This window comes from Trichosurus vulpecula, chromosome 5, assembly GCF_011100635.1.
Source record: "Trichosurus vulpecula isolate mTriVul1 chromosome 5, mTriVul1.pri, whole genome shotgun sequence".
Taxonomy (NCBI): domain Eukaryota; kingdom Metazoa; phylum Chordata; class Mammalia; order Diprotodontia; family Phalangeridae; genus Trichosurus; species Trichosurus vulpecula.
The window spans coordinates 229,600,363-229,614,905 of record NC_050577.1 but is presented as its reverse complement, the minus strand read 5'-3'; positions in this window follow the sequence as shown (position 1 = coordinate 229,614,905).

Sequence of the window (14,543 nt, the reverse complement as noted above, 5' to 3'; positions counted from 1 at the left end):
ACCCAATCTGCTAGAAGTCCTCATCGACCTTTTTAAATGTTTCCTGTATATCAGTGTAATGATCAAGCTGCTCATTTGTTATCCCTTATTCCTTGTAGACAATTCATTTACTTCCTCTTTTTTTTAACGTCATCTTTCAATAATGCAATGACTTCTGGCTAATAATACAATGACTTCTTGACCATGACCTCTGGCATAATCTTTGCTAATATATTGCCTCTTACTTATGTCCGTCATTCATGTTTCTATTTATTTTGAGTCACCTGAAATTATAATTCTTCTGAAATCATTGTATTTCCTGATTGATTACCATGTAATATTACCAGAAGAATATTTGTGTTTTTAAAAAAAATCGTTTTTTTTTTTTTTCTAGAAGGGAGCAACTTGACATCATGGAAACAAAGTCGTGTTTTCCAACTCAGCCTTCTTTTCCTGTTTAATTCTCAACTTGGTTTACTATCCATTGACAATGTTTTCATAGATATATGTGCTGAATAACTAACTAAATGGATTGGGCATCAATTTATATGTCATAATCTGGCCAATGTGCAGTTTTTAGTGATTTACTCTACCATTTATGGATGTCTAAGCACACCCTTTCTGAATAGCTAAGGGTCTTATGACAGAATTTTTGAAATGTTTTGGGTCTAAAATAAATCCCCAATCATCTATAATAGGAACATCTGATGGACAGAGTCTATCAGACTCAATAAAATATAAGCTACGTAAGAGCAAAGGTTGTGCTGTATTTGAAGTTTGTATGATTTCTGGGTAGCACAATGTATTGCACATGGCATCTGCCTAAATATCTGTTGAACTGAGTTCAATGTTTAGAGAATACTTCTTCAATCTTGACTATCCTAAATTAATACTCCATTTAATGGATCCAAGACACTAATTGAGAGACTGTAAACTCCTTGAAAGCTGAGATGCTTTCATTTTTTTTTGTTATATTCTCAGAGCCTATCATAGTGCTCAGCACATAATGGTAACTTAAATGCTTAATAATTGATTTGATATTTTGAGGAGCAGATGTCTCCTTAATTCATCATTACTCAATAGTGATATGCAGAAGACTATTAATTAAATTATCTTGGTGTTTGTGTCCATCAAAGCATTATATATAATACCAAAATATATGAGAGATATCTTATTTGAAGATAGACTCTAAGGCTATTTTAGAATATCAAATCTTTTTTTTAAAGAACAAGCAGTAATTAAAAAATCAGAGGGATCTTCTGTTTTCTATACCTCTCAGTCATTTATGCATCTATGAACATGTGGTCTTTGCTAGAAGTCCATCTGTGATATTTTTTTCCCTTTCTTATTTCCATCATACACTCAATATGTGTAGAAATCATTCTTGGAAAAACAGGAGATGGAAAAATAAATACATGTGCTACCATTTTCTGATATCTTTCATGTCACCTTTTTCTGTCCTATAAGATGAAACTGACTTCTCACTTCCTACACAAAACCTTACCTCTTTCCAACTGCCAGTACCCTCCTCCATACCCAACTGCTAGTGCCCTCCCTCCCTAACAATATTTTATTTAGCTGTCTCACATATATGTGTATGTGCATATGTGTACATATATTAGTAAATCTTATCTTGTTTTACTTTGTGTTTATTCATGTTTATGTTTTAGCTCCATCATTAGAATATAGAATCATTAAGAACAAAGATTGTTTCATACTTTCTGGTTTCATCTCCTGAACTTAGCAGTGTCTGCCACATAGTAGTGGCTTATTGTTGTTGGATGGTTGACAATAAAAGCACTCATGGATCCCTTCCCACTGTTCTCTTGGGGTATATCCTTTACTTTATCATGAAAAATCAATCTGTTTGCGTGAGTAAAACTGAATCAACTATAACATTGATCTCTTCTACTTGTGCTCAAGCCCAACTATTCTTCTTTATCCTCTTAATTGTCATTCCTACTCCATTTGGGACATTTCTACCAGCCTTACTGTAATTAACCTTGTATAGAAATGCTAGCAAATCTGTTTCACTTCCAGTGTATTTGTTATCTTTCAGGTTCATCTCTCTATGTTTTGAGAAAAGTTGACTTAATCAAGTAATTAGATAGTGATCCCCCATTAAGAATACTAGCAGTTCTTGAAAGTTTTAAGAACTCTGATTAATTCAATGAGCAATTTTGACTTTCCTCACAGACAGAAGATAGTTTCAAGGTGTAGATTAAGACATGCATTTTTGGCCAGGGTGAATATATTGAATTGTTTTGCTTGACTATGCTTGTAACACAGATTTTTTTTCCTTTTCTTTTTCAGTACTTGAGAGAGATAAGCTAAGGATAGGATTGCCAAGAAAAAAATAGAAGAGAGTCATTATAGAATTTTTTTTAATGTAAAGAAGAGAAGTAACTTCAGAAGGAAATACAAGCAAGGCAGCTTTAAAAGTAGCATGTTGAATTTATTACCTATCCAAAAAAATAAACTCTATAATAGAAGTTCTTGGTTTTATAGATTTTTTTCCTGTTCTACTTTATATAGGAACAATGTTCTTTTTTTGGTGTTCATTAAATTCAGAATAAAAATAAGATAGAGAATATTAATAGTTAAGTTAATGTGTCTTGATGGTCTAAAAATTTCATGTTTCTATACCTTCTGACCCCTTTCTGCACAGTGTCCCTTTCACTGTAGAAGCAGAACGGGGCCCCCAAAAGACGCAAAGATTTTGTGATTTAATCTCTTTCATTTGTTACTATGAGCAAATGTTCCATTATCTAATAGTGGTCAACCTTGTTGTGCTGATCCTAAGCTGGTGCTCATAAAACAGATACAATCTTTCACCAAGACAATTCTTGAAGAGTTTCTAGCTTGGTTACACTTGACATCCATAACTTTTTATTTTTTTGCTTTTTGGCAAGGCAATTGGGGTTATGTGACTTGCCCAAGGTCACACAGCTAGTAAGTATGTCAAGTGTCTGAGACAGGATTTGAACTCAGGTCCTCCTGACTCCAGGGCCGGTACTCTACTCACTGTGCTACATAGCTGCCCCACATCCATAACTTTTGATAATCCAAGGTCCCCCTCCACAGCACAGTAATACATTGGATTAGGGGTTCTGTGAATGTTAGTCTAGGAATGTAATCATCATTGAAAGCTTTGTTTTTGATGGCAAAAAAGTATTCCAAGTTCCAAATGACTGCTTTCCAAATGTACCTTCAGAACATAGTTCATGTATAGTTGTGGACTGTCAGTACAAGCAAACCAACTTTGTTTTATGAGGTTTTCAGCTGGATCCTGATAATTAGGATGTAGACATTGGATTAATCAATCATCTGGTAGAAAGTAAACTTTTGTCTTCTTTGCCTGGATAGAAATGCAGAAACAGGGGCAGCTAGGTGGCGCAGTGAGTAGAGCACCGGCCCTGGAGTCAGGAGGACCTGAGTTCAAATGTGGCCTCAGACACTTGACACACTTATTAGCTGTGTGACCTTGGGCAAGTCACTTAACTCCAATTGCCCTGCCTTCCCCCCTCCAAAAAAAAGAAAAAAAAAGAAATGCAGAAGCATAATTAAGGCTTCGTATACATGTAAAAGGTACCTTTGATATAGCTGAATAATAAAATATATAACATTTGATTAATCACTATGGGGAACAATTATAATTGAGTTGTTTGGCCAGCCAAACTCAAATAGAAATGGGGAAACTAAGTCATACGTAAGCGTTCCTATGGGCTGCATATTGACTTGAAAAATCACATGTTAACATTATCTATGTTCTAATGTATGTGTGTATATTTATGTATGTAAGCGTATATATGTGTATGTATATGTATAGATATGTGTATGAGTGTGTGTGTTTCACTGGCACTAAGGAGTGTTGTGGGCTGCATGTTTGATACTACTGGTATAGGTCCAGGTATAAACCAATTATCGACTGATTCTCTCAGCTTTTGAGTAAAAATAGAGGTGAAAATGACTCTGCCAAGATAATGCACCCTTGGAAAGTCTTCTCTTTTATCTAACATTTAGGCCCAAATCATCTGCAATATTTATTTTCATACTTCAAGCATAAACATCCACAAAAACATTTAATTTCAAGAGTTTTGCAAAACCTTACTGGATCGAAAACAAATCATGAAGCAAGAAAATTTTCAATGAAATTGCTTCCTTATACATATCAAAATATGAAATAAGTTAGAGCTGAAAACTTCACTGACACATCACAGAATAAATTATGATCATATCGTCTTAACCTCAGCTAAAAAGGGATATAGTTTAGGTCTAGCAGATAGGTGATTTTGCAAATGGGATTAAGGAGATGAATAAAAAAATGGAATTAGATGATATCATATGTATGTATATATACTTGTGGGTATGTGTACATTACGAAACGAAAATATTTTGTAAAGCTTGTCAGAAATGATGCTAAAAATTGGGACCAAAAAAAATAAAAAGAAAAAATAAACTATCAGGAGCCCGTAAATATTTTGTATAAAAATAGGGAAGGGCTATTTGTTAGTTCAACACACTCTCTTTTAATGAAAGAAGCAGATGCGTTATTCTAAAATTTTACCACATATTTGCATGATATTAATGTAGTATAAAACACTAAAGTCTGGAAATAATAGCTTCCATGAATAAGGAGGTAATATAGGAATTGATAGATCAGCTGCATCCTGCAGATATGTCTGGCATGTGTTCAGTTCTGAGTATCACATTTAATAAAGAACATTGATAAGTTTCTAGGTTTCACATTCTTGGCATATGAGTGATGGGGACTGGGGTTACATGAGTATGTATTGAAGCAACTGGTGAATTTTAGCTCAGAGCAGGGCTGTCCAAAATGTGGCCTACCGGCCTCATGAGGACTGCAGTGTGATTTATGCAGCCCTCCTACAAACATAGAAATTTACATAAATGCTTTAGTAAATGAAGCTGAGCTACTGCAGAGCTCTCACTTAAAATGGCAAATCAAAATATATTATCTATTGTTTCAATAAAAACCTAAGGTTGGATAGCCCTGGCTTAGATAATAGGAAACTGAAGGAAACATAATAATTATTCTCAATTCTCTCAAGGACTATCCTGGGGAAGCAAGATTAAGTTTAGTCTATTTGACTCCAGAAAGCAAAGCTAGACACAATAAGAAGAATTACAAAGAGGAAAATGCAGATTGCTTATAAAGGATGAGAAGATTTTTCCTTATATTTTTGGATAAGTAACAGGTTTTCATTTGTTGGAGGTGAGTAAAGGATAGACAATAATTTGTAAGGTATGTTAGGAGATTCTTTTTATAGTATGCATATAGGGGAATTCTTTTAAAGATAGGGGACTTTAAACTCTGAAATTCTGCATCTTCAAATGATATGAAAGATGCTCTATTTAGTATGCTGTTTATCTTTAAATCAAAGCTTGCTGTAGCTTTGCTTTGTTTTTGGTAAAGTGACTATTTTTTAACACTACAAATACTTATTTTTGGCTACATACTTTGCAATGGATGTAGGGAAGGAATCCTATTACTACCCTTAAAGGAGGCCCAAACCTTGGTTCTTTTTGCTGGTTCTCTTTTGCCATAATTTCTCAGTGACTTGGTCCTCCATTACCCTGTCTTTTCCTATGGAAAAGAACATAGGCTCTCCCCAGCCCCTGCATTTCACCTTCCATTTAAAAACAGCGATGTATTTTATTTTGAGTGTATTTAAAGGAATTAAATAAACACACTGTGAAAATATACATGTGGGACCAAGAAGGGAGATAGATGTCCATGCTTCATTCCTGGCACGTAATAGGTATTTAATAAATTCTTTTTGACTAAGGAGAATACAGAAATGTTGATATATCTTAAGAGTTAGTGTTGATCCTATATACACAGGTACATTGATTTAACCCTATTTCTGATTTTTTTTCCTATTTTAATTAATTGGCCTCCCTCTTCTGAGTCTTCTTTTCATGTCGATTAATTTCTAGCCCATGGTTTTGGACTGGAAAACTCATTACATTGCTGTGCCTCCAAGAACCTTTTCCAACTCTTACTTGATGGTTTACTGGCCCCTCTAGACAAATTTACGTAGGCTGCAGACATGCAAGACACTTAAATCCAGTTCCTTTGTTCTGGACACTTGCACTGAAATAACATAGCTATAGACAGTCTTTTCAGGTGAAGGAAAATGTAGGCTTCTTGCCACAAGGGTCACACTTGTTTTTTTCACCTTTTTCAGTTCCATTGTACACATGTCATGTTGTGTGCACACTGCCTACCTGACAACTAAGTTTCTTCTACCTTTTTAAATCCTTTTCACTTGGTGGTGCTCCAACGAGATTTCTATTCCTGAGACTCTCTGGCTGGTCTGTCTTCTTACTAAAACAGATTTAGGCCACAACTTGAGGGAAATGAAAACTGGATGCTTTCTCCCTACCCCACCCAGTCCCAGTCCACCTGGTTTTTCTCCTTTTTGTGTATTTTTTTTTGAGTTTGTTAATTAAAAATTCATGATATTTTTGTACCATTCCATCTTCCATACCAGGTGAATGGATGGTGCTTTAACAAAGATCTAATTGTATTATTTTCCTCCACAAGAAGCTTTCTGTTATGACTAGGATAAATAGAGAATCCTTGGTTTTTCATTTAAAGGCTTTTACAACCTAGTTCAAATTTGCTATTGCTTCTGGAAGTTTTTCCTTTTTTTAAATTTCTTAAAAATATTTTAAGCCTATTTTGCTTTAATATCACCTTTATCTCCCAATCCATCTTTTTCTCTCCCCTTACCCAAAGACATCCTATAATTAAAAAGAAAGTTAAAAAAGTGTTTGCAAATATAGTATATGGACTACAACCTATACTGTACTCTTTCACACTCAGAGCAGCCCCACCCACCCAAATACACAATTTTGCACGGAAATAAGGGGAAGGTAATTTTTCATACTTTTTTCCAACCTATTTTGAGGCAGAAACCAGGTTTTATTATTATTACTATTGTTATTATAATCTTTCTTTTCATTTATATTATGGAAGTCACTTTGTATAATTTTCCTGATCATGCTTATATGATTTCGCATTATTTCATTGAAGCATTCCAATGATTATATACATTCCTCATAATTATCATTTCTGACACTTCAGTAGTAATCCATAAAAATCCATGTACTGTCATTGGTTTAGCTATCCCACAATCAACATGTGAAGAGACAATATAAACTTATTAAATTAAATTATATATTGTAACCAGGTTAAATTTTTATGAGGGTTGCATAAGAAACCATGTGAATAACAAAGCCAAAGAATTCATGATTCTATTAGAAAAAACAAAGTTCTTGCAAAATATGGCACCCACCTTTCTTAAATATTAAAGTGTAGAAAAATAAATAGACCTTTCCATGGTATGTCAACTAGTATCTATTTAAAACTAGGATTTAGCATGACCTATAATGGAGAAATTCTTGAGGCATTTCCAATAATATAAGGGATGAAACAAGAATTTCTACCATAGTTGTTTGATGTATTTATAGAAATATCAGTTATAGCAATAATGCAAGAAAAATATATTAAGGAAAAAAGTACTGGGAAAGAAGGAACAGGATTATGGATTGTTGTTATTATGCAGAACAAATGGTAGCTTACTTAGAGAAATCAAAGAATTCTACTAAAATATGAAATAGTAGCTTCAGTAAACGATCAAGACATAAAACAAACACAAACTCATTAGTCTATTATGCATTAACAAATGAAAAGAAAAATTCAATTCAAAATAACAGAATATATAAACAACTTAGAGTACATATTCACCAAAGCATTCAGAAATTATACGAGTCAAACTATGAAACACTTCATAGAATAAAAGGAGGGGAGACAAATAATTGGACAGATATTAATCGTATAGGTTTGGGCCATGTCAATATGAAAAAATTGCACTATTACCTACGTGGCAAATCAATGCCATATCAACTAGACTATTGAAGGGTCATTTTATTGAACAAGATGGAAGAGATATTAATAAAAATCATTTACAGAAATAGTTAGGATTCTTAATGAAAATTATAGGAGGGGGGAGGAAGAAAGTCTAGCAATTCCAACTCTCAAGCTATATTTCATTAAAATAATATTAAAACAAAAATATGTATAGCAGCACCTTTTGTTGTAGCAGTGAATTGTAAAGAAAAATAAGTGGGGGTATGCCAAAATAAATTATTATATATGAATATAATGGAACATTATTGTTCCATAAGAAATGATGAAAAGAATAAATTCAGAGAAATCTAAAAGGAATTGAGGAACACCAATAAAAGAGTTAAGAAAATAACTAAACTATAATATAGGAAAACAACTTTGAAAGTCTTAAGAATGTTGAGCAAAATAATGGCAATCATGACTCCGGAAGACTAGTGAAGAAGTTTACTTGCCAGTTTGGGGCAGAGAGGGGATGGCCTATGAAAACACTTGGAATAATAAGGGATGCTGACATATAAAAAAATGCAATTCATATATTATTTTATTTATCCACGAGTGACTATCAGTGTCTTCATTGAATCATTAGAGATTATTTGAATGTTTCAAAGAATGGAATTATAGTAAAACACATTTTGTAGCAAAAGTGACTATAAATTGGCTGAATATTTGAAGGCATTTCAGGATGCCACAGAGTCACACAGAGGGGTTTCCATTTTCATTTTACACGAATATTAGTTGTATGAGATTTTTGGTGACTTTGGATAAATAAGTGGTTACTATATATCCAGGACTGCATCACAACCTTTGGTATAATCATATTTAAGTAAATATACAAGACAAATATGTTATGTTTTATTCTTCTCTCCCCAACGCATGATTCCTGTAGATTATTATTATTAAAGTATATAAGTTGTGCCCCAAGACATTCTATTCTGAGAACATGAAAGATTACTTTTTTCTCTATAAATCCTCAAGGTAATTATTCAACCAGTGCTTGGTTCTAGAAGTGCTGAAGTGTTCTAGATTATAAGAGTGGTCAGTCAAGCTAGGGATTTTCTTCAGGTTGTGCTTTGTTTTATGTTTCAGTGGAGCCAAGTGTAACAGGATGAACTAGATGTACTAAGACATGACAATGAAAATTAAAGTCTAAGAATTTCACTTCAAGTGTCTAAATAACTGAGTCAGAACTAGTGTCAAGGTTGTCTGAATGATTTCCTTAATCCCCCTCTTCACTATTTTGACATTTCCATGGTGTTATGAAAACGAGATAGTCGATGTTGATGATTGGTGATACTCCTGATGTCCTTGTGCAATACCTCATTATGGTATGGTGTGAACCTGGGCTTGCAAAGGCTAAGGCAATAGGTTACAAGCTTTGGTAGGATTTAGAAACTTAGAAAGGCTTCTAGCAATGGATACTTTGGCTATCACCTAAGCACCAACCTTGCTGTTCTGAAAAGCTCATTACCAGTTTGGCCAAAAGGTGTGATTTTATTTGCTTTCTCTCTCTTTTTCCCCCCTCTACTAAGTCATAGAGAGGCTATGGTTTGCCTTGACTGAGGAAGTACCCATATTGTTGCTGCTAGCACTACTGCAACTACAATACTTACTCTGTGAACCTGTGTATGTCATTTAATCTCTCAGTGTTCTATGCAGCTAAGATTACAAATTATATAGTAGGTGAGGAGTTAATGCTGGCAGAGGGAGTTTCAGTCTAGCCCCTATCTTGATATTGATATGAGGAGAAATTTGTAAAATTGATGAAGATTAACAATTTTATCCATAAGTTATACATACAGGGTGCCCCCAAATTCTTAGTAGAGTTTTAGGCTATTATTAAAGCCCTCACTCATTCTATCTCCTCTGTCCCTCCTTACTTTTCCCTCTCCATCTCCTCCTCCTCTTCTTCCCCTTACCCCCTATTCTCCCCTCCTGTATGCATTGATCATCCTTATGAATCTGCATGTGTGTTTATGTGCATATCTCTCTATATGCATATATATGTATGTCTATACACACATGTCTATATGCATATATATCTACATATTGTTCAGTCATATCTGACTTTTGGGACCCCATTTGAGGTTTTCTTGGCAAAGATACTGGAATAGTTTGCCATTTCCTTCTCCAGCTCATTTTACAGATGAGGAAAGTGAGGGAAACAAGGTTAAGTGACCTGCCCAGGGTCACATAGCTAGTGTGTGTATGTGTGTGTAGACATACACATATACATTTTTTTCTTAGTGTGACTTTACTTCTTAAGGACAGGCTTTAATTATTAACTATTATTTCATTTTTGTTACATGCCAACATTTAAAATAATATGAAACAGTTATGATCATGTTAAGGCAAAAAGGCCTGGGAAAGTGTCATTTAAATTCCAGATGCCAAAATGTCATTGAGGCATTGGTTGTTTACACAGTTTGGCTAGCATTGTTTCTTTTCAAGAAGTCCATTTCCAAACATAATGTTTCTTATGTTGAAGACATTTTAAAGTGTATTGCTTGTGAAAGGATGCTCTGATAATTTACTTTTTAAAAATGGTGAATTGGAATGAAGCTGAACAACAAAATTTCGACCTGGAAAGGACCTTATAGAATCGTTATCTTGGTGAAATCTCCACATTTTACAGATAAGGAAACTGATTTCCAAAGAGATTAAGGAACCTGCCTGTGGTCATACAAATGTTGAGTTGTAGAATGAGTATTTGAAGATGTCTTTTTTTCTCACTCAGTCTGTCTTCTTTCTCTTACACTGAGCTGATTACATATGCAATTTTAAATTATAACATGAGGATATTAAACACAGCAGGCTACATAGTACTATGCAGTGCCAGGTGGTGTTGCTAGTCATTATCCTGAGGTGATTCAACAAGAAATATCAGAAGCTGGGTATTCCCACATTCTCCCTGGCACTTATATACCTCCAACCTACTGGGTTGAAGTACTTAGGAATTATTGAGCTCTCTATGCTTCTCAGAGAGTAGATGACTTTGTATCCTACAGCTCTGCCTCTGCAGGGCAGAGCTGACTCACTGTCCGGAGGGGGGTAGTGATATGGATTTACCCAAAATGAAATTAGCTGGAGAGCCCTCACCCCTGGAAAACTTCAATATGCTATATGCATGTGCCCTTGGCACCATAGGATTTGCTTCCCTTAATAATGGACAAGCTTTCTTAACTGCATACAGTACTTTTACTGTCAAAATGTTTTTTTTTTCCCAGTTCAGATGTACATTTTTAAAATTGTAGATAATTTCCAATTAGGACCTATAATTGATAGATTAGCAAGTGTTCTACAACTTACAATGCTAGAGAGTTATCTCGGAGAACAAGAGTTGTATGCCTCTTGCTTAGTACCACTTAAGTAGCATGTTTCTAAGGTAGCACTTAAACCCAGATTGTGCCAGTTCTGAAGGCAGCCCTCAATCCACTGTGCCATTCTTCTTCTCAGCATAAAACCAACTCAGCTGTAAAACATAAGAGCAATGAAAAAATGTATAATAAAACTTCTCCTTGGTGCTACTTCTGGAGTCTTTTCTCAGATGTGATACCCAGATAATAAATGTCTCTATATAATCAAGAATCTTAGGAAATAGTCCATTCAGTTTTCCCTCTGGATAAAGGAATGTGGATCATACAAAAAACAGGGTGTCCCTAAAGCTGGGCACATAGACAAAAATGCTTATTTTGAAATATTTTTTGGAATATTAACAGACCTTGGCCCCCTTGACTTCTTTTTCTGGAATATGCTAAAGTAGAAGGTGTACTCAATGAAAATCACAGATGCAACACACTTGATTGAATGCATAAAGAATGAATGTGCTAAAATTGACGGCAATGTGGAATTATTGCATTGAGTTCATGTGAATCTTGCGAAGCGAATCAACCTTTGCATCACAAATGATGGAAATCATATTGAATATGTTATTTTTAATAATCAAATTAAATAAAATGTTGAAAATCTCATTCATTTCATTTCTTGAAAATGCGCATTTTTGCCTATGTGTACAGACTTTAGGAACACCCTGTAGTTCTGACTCTGTGCTAAATCACATATTTATTAAACCTAATGACCAGGTGTAGACTTAGAGTCTGGCTACTCAGTACTTGAGGCAAGGGCTATGTCAGGGGTGGGGAACTTGTGGCCTCAAGGCTACAGGTTTCCCACCCCTGGGCTGTGTGATTCATGACTGTATACAAAATTGAAAAATCCTAAAGATCAGCAGTTTTCCCAATTGGTAACCTGTCACCAGTGTGGATATCTGATGGTTTCAAATGAGAGATAGTTCATTTTAGAGCAGGGTGAGGGGGCCTTGGCAGTAGACTGTGGCAAGTAACATCTCCACTATTCAACTTTTGTGTGTCACTAAGTTTTAGAATTTTACTATCAAAGAATATTCCTTTCTAAGATCTTTCACATAGCTTCCTGGGCAGGGATGGGAGTGAGGAATCTTTCCTTGTTCCATAGATTTGCAGAAGGCTAGAGAGGGAGGGCAGCTTAGGTGGGACAATGGGGTAGGGTACTGGCCCTGGAATCAGAAAGACTCATCTTTATGAATTCAAATCTAACCTTAGAAATCTACTAGCTGTGCAAATTACTTGACCCTGTTTGCCTCAATTTCCTTATCTATAAAATGAGCTGGAGAAGGAAATGGCAAACCACTCCAGTATCTCTGCCAAGAAAACTCCAGATGTGGTCACAAAGAGTTGGACGGGACTGAAAAATGACTGAACAGTCATAACAACAATGCCAACAAAGGGAGATAGGAATAGGGAAACCAGTTAGTGAAAGAAGGGTGATAGATACAGATTTCCAAACTATTGCAGTATAAACTTACTTTTTAGGCATATGTTAGGATCAAGTTTCTCATTTATAAACTTCTAGTATAGTAGAAAGAGTACTGAATTTGTAGTCAGATGACCTGGGCAATCCTAGCATCCTAGGAGTTTTGCCCTAATTTTTTTTTTATGTACTTTAACACCTATTTTCTTTCATTTATAGAATGAAGATATAAGGGGTAATTGATATTTAAGTTTCATTTCAGCTCCAAAATGTGTGATCCTTTGGTTAGGTGCTAATTAAAGGGGACTAAATTCTACTATGCTCTCATTTATAGCTTCCTCTGAATGAACAAAAATGCATTCCCTCTAGAAATCAGACAAATGAAAATATACATCATTTAGTCGTTTACTAAGCCTTTAAGCACTGGTGAGGACACAAAGGCAAACATGGAATAAACCATGCTCTCCATGTGCATGTCCTGTGATTTCTTGGGTATTCTTGGGTAAGCAAACTTTCTTGGCTTGGCACCATCTCTGCTATCTTTTTTTGGAAATTATAACCCTAGAGGGTGGCCTAAAGTTGTTGTTATTTTTCGGTCATGTATGCCTCTTTGTGACCACATTTGGGGATTTCTTAGCAAAGATATTGGAGTGGTTTGCCATTTCATGCTCCAACTTCATTTATAGATGAGGAAACTGAGGCAAACAGGATTAAGTGTCTTGTCCAAGGCCACACATCTAGTGTCTGAGGCTGGATTTGAACTCAGGTCTTCCTGACTCCAGGCCTGGCACTGTGTCCACTGTGCCACCTAGCTGCTGAGAAGTACTGAAAAGTTAAATGACATTCTTTGGCTCATACAGTAAGGTCCTGGAGCTGAGTCTTTAGCCACAGGCTTTATGGCTACGTTGTAGATTTCTACCCCAAATACTCTGCTTCCTCTTTCTCATATATATAAAACACATACACACATATATGTGTATATGTATCTATATGTGTATATAATTTTGGAGGGAAGAAGGCTGGCCATTGGAGGGATCAGAATAAACTTCACGTAGAAGATGGGAACATGAGCTGAGTTATGAAGGAAGCATAACATTCTGAGAAGCCAAAGTAAGAAATAAGTGTGTGCTTGGCATTGCAGTTGGAGGAGAATGCAGAATATAGTCATATATGTGACTCTGGTCTGATCACCAAAGGGGATAAAAACTTTTGAGTAGCTTAGGTATGCTAGAATAAATGATTGCTTTTAAGCAATTTAAAGGATTAAAGGGAGGAATTTCTCTTTAAAAATACATTATTTATCATGTGTTAAAGGGAGGATTTTCTCTTTAAAAAATACATAATTTATCATGTGTTCAGTAAGGTTGCCATTGTCCCTAGAACAGTATAATTATTAATAATATAAATCATAGTTTGCATTCAATGACAGATATTATGTGACTATTCATAGAAACAATACAAGGTCCTCACCTCTTTTAAGGCGGTTACCAAAGTGGTCTAATACCGGTCCTCCTCTTTCCCCGGTGAATTAATTGCAACTATATCTTTAATGAGTAAGTGTAGACCAGGTTAAAACAGCATGAACTTGTTTTGGGTAATTCATATCCATTAAACAAGAACAACAGTAAATAACAAGTTGGGTTAATGTAGTAGGGTGTAATAGGTGGAGACATATCAGGATACAGGGAACAGAGAGGTTAACTGTGTTGCCTGTGGTCACTCAATCACTATATGTAGTAATTATAATTCCTATAATTTTATTAGAATTAGAAAACTAGAATTGCATAACTCTTAGTCCTCTGATCACAATGTTGCCTCTTCTTTGGGTGTGTGTCAGAAG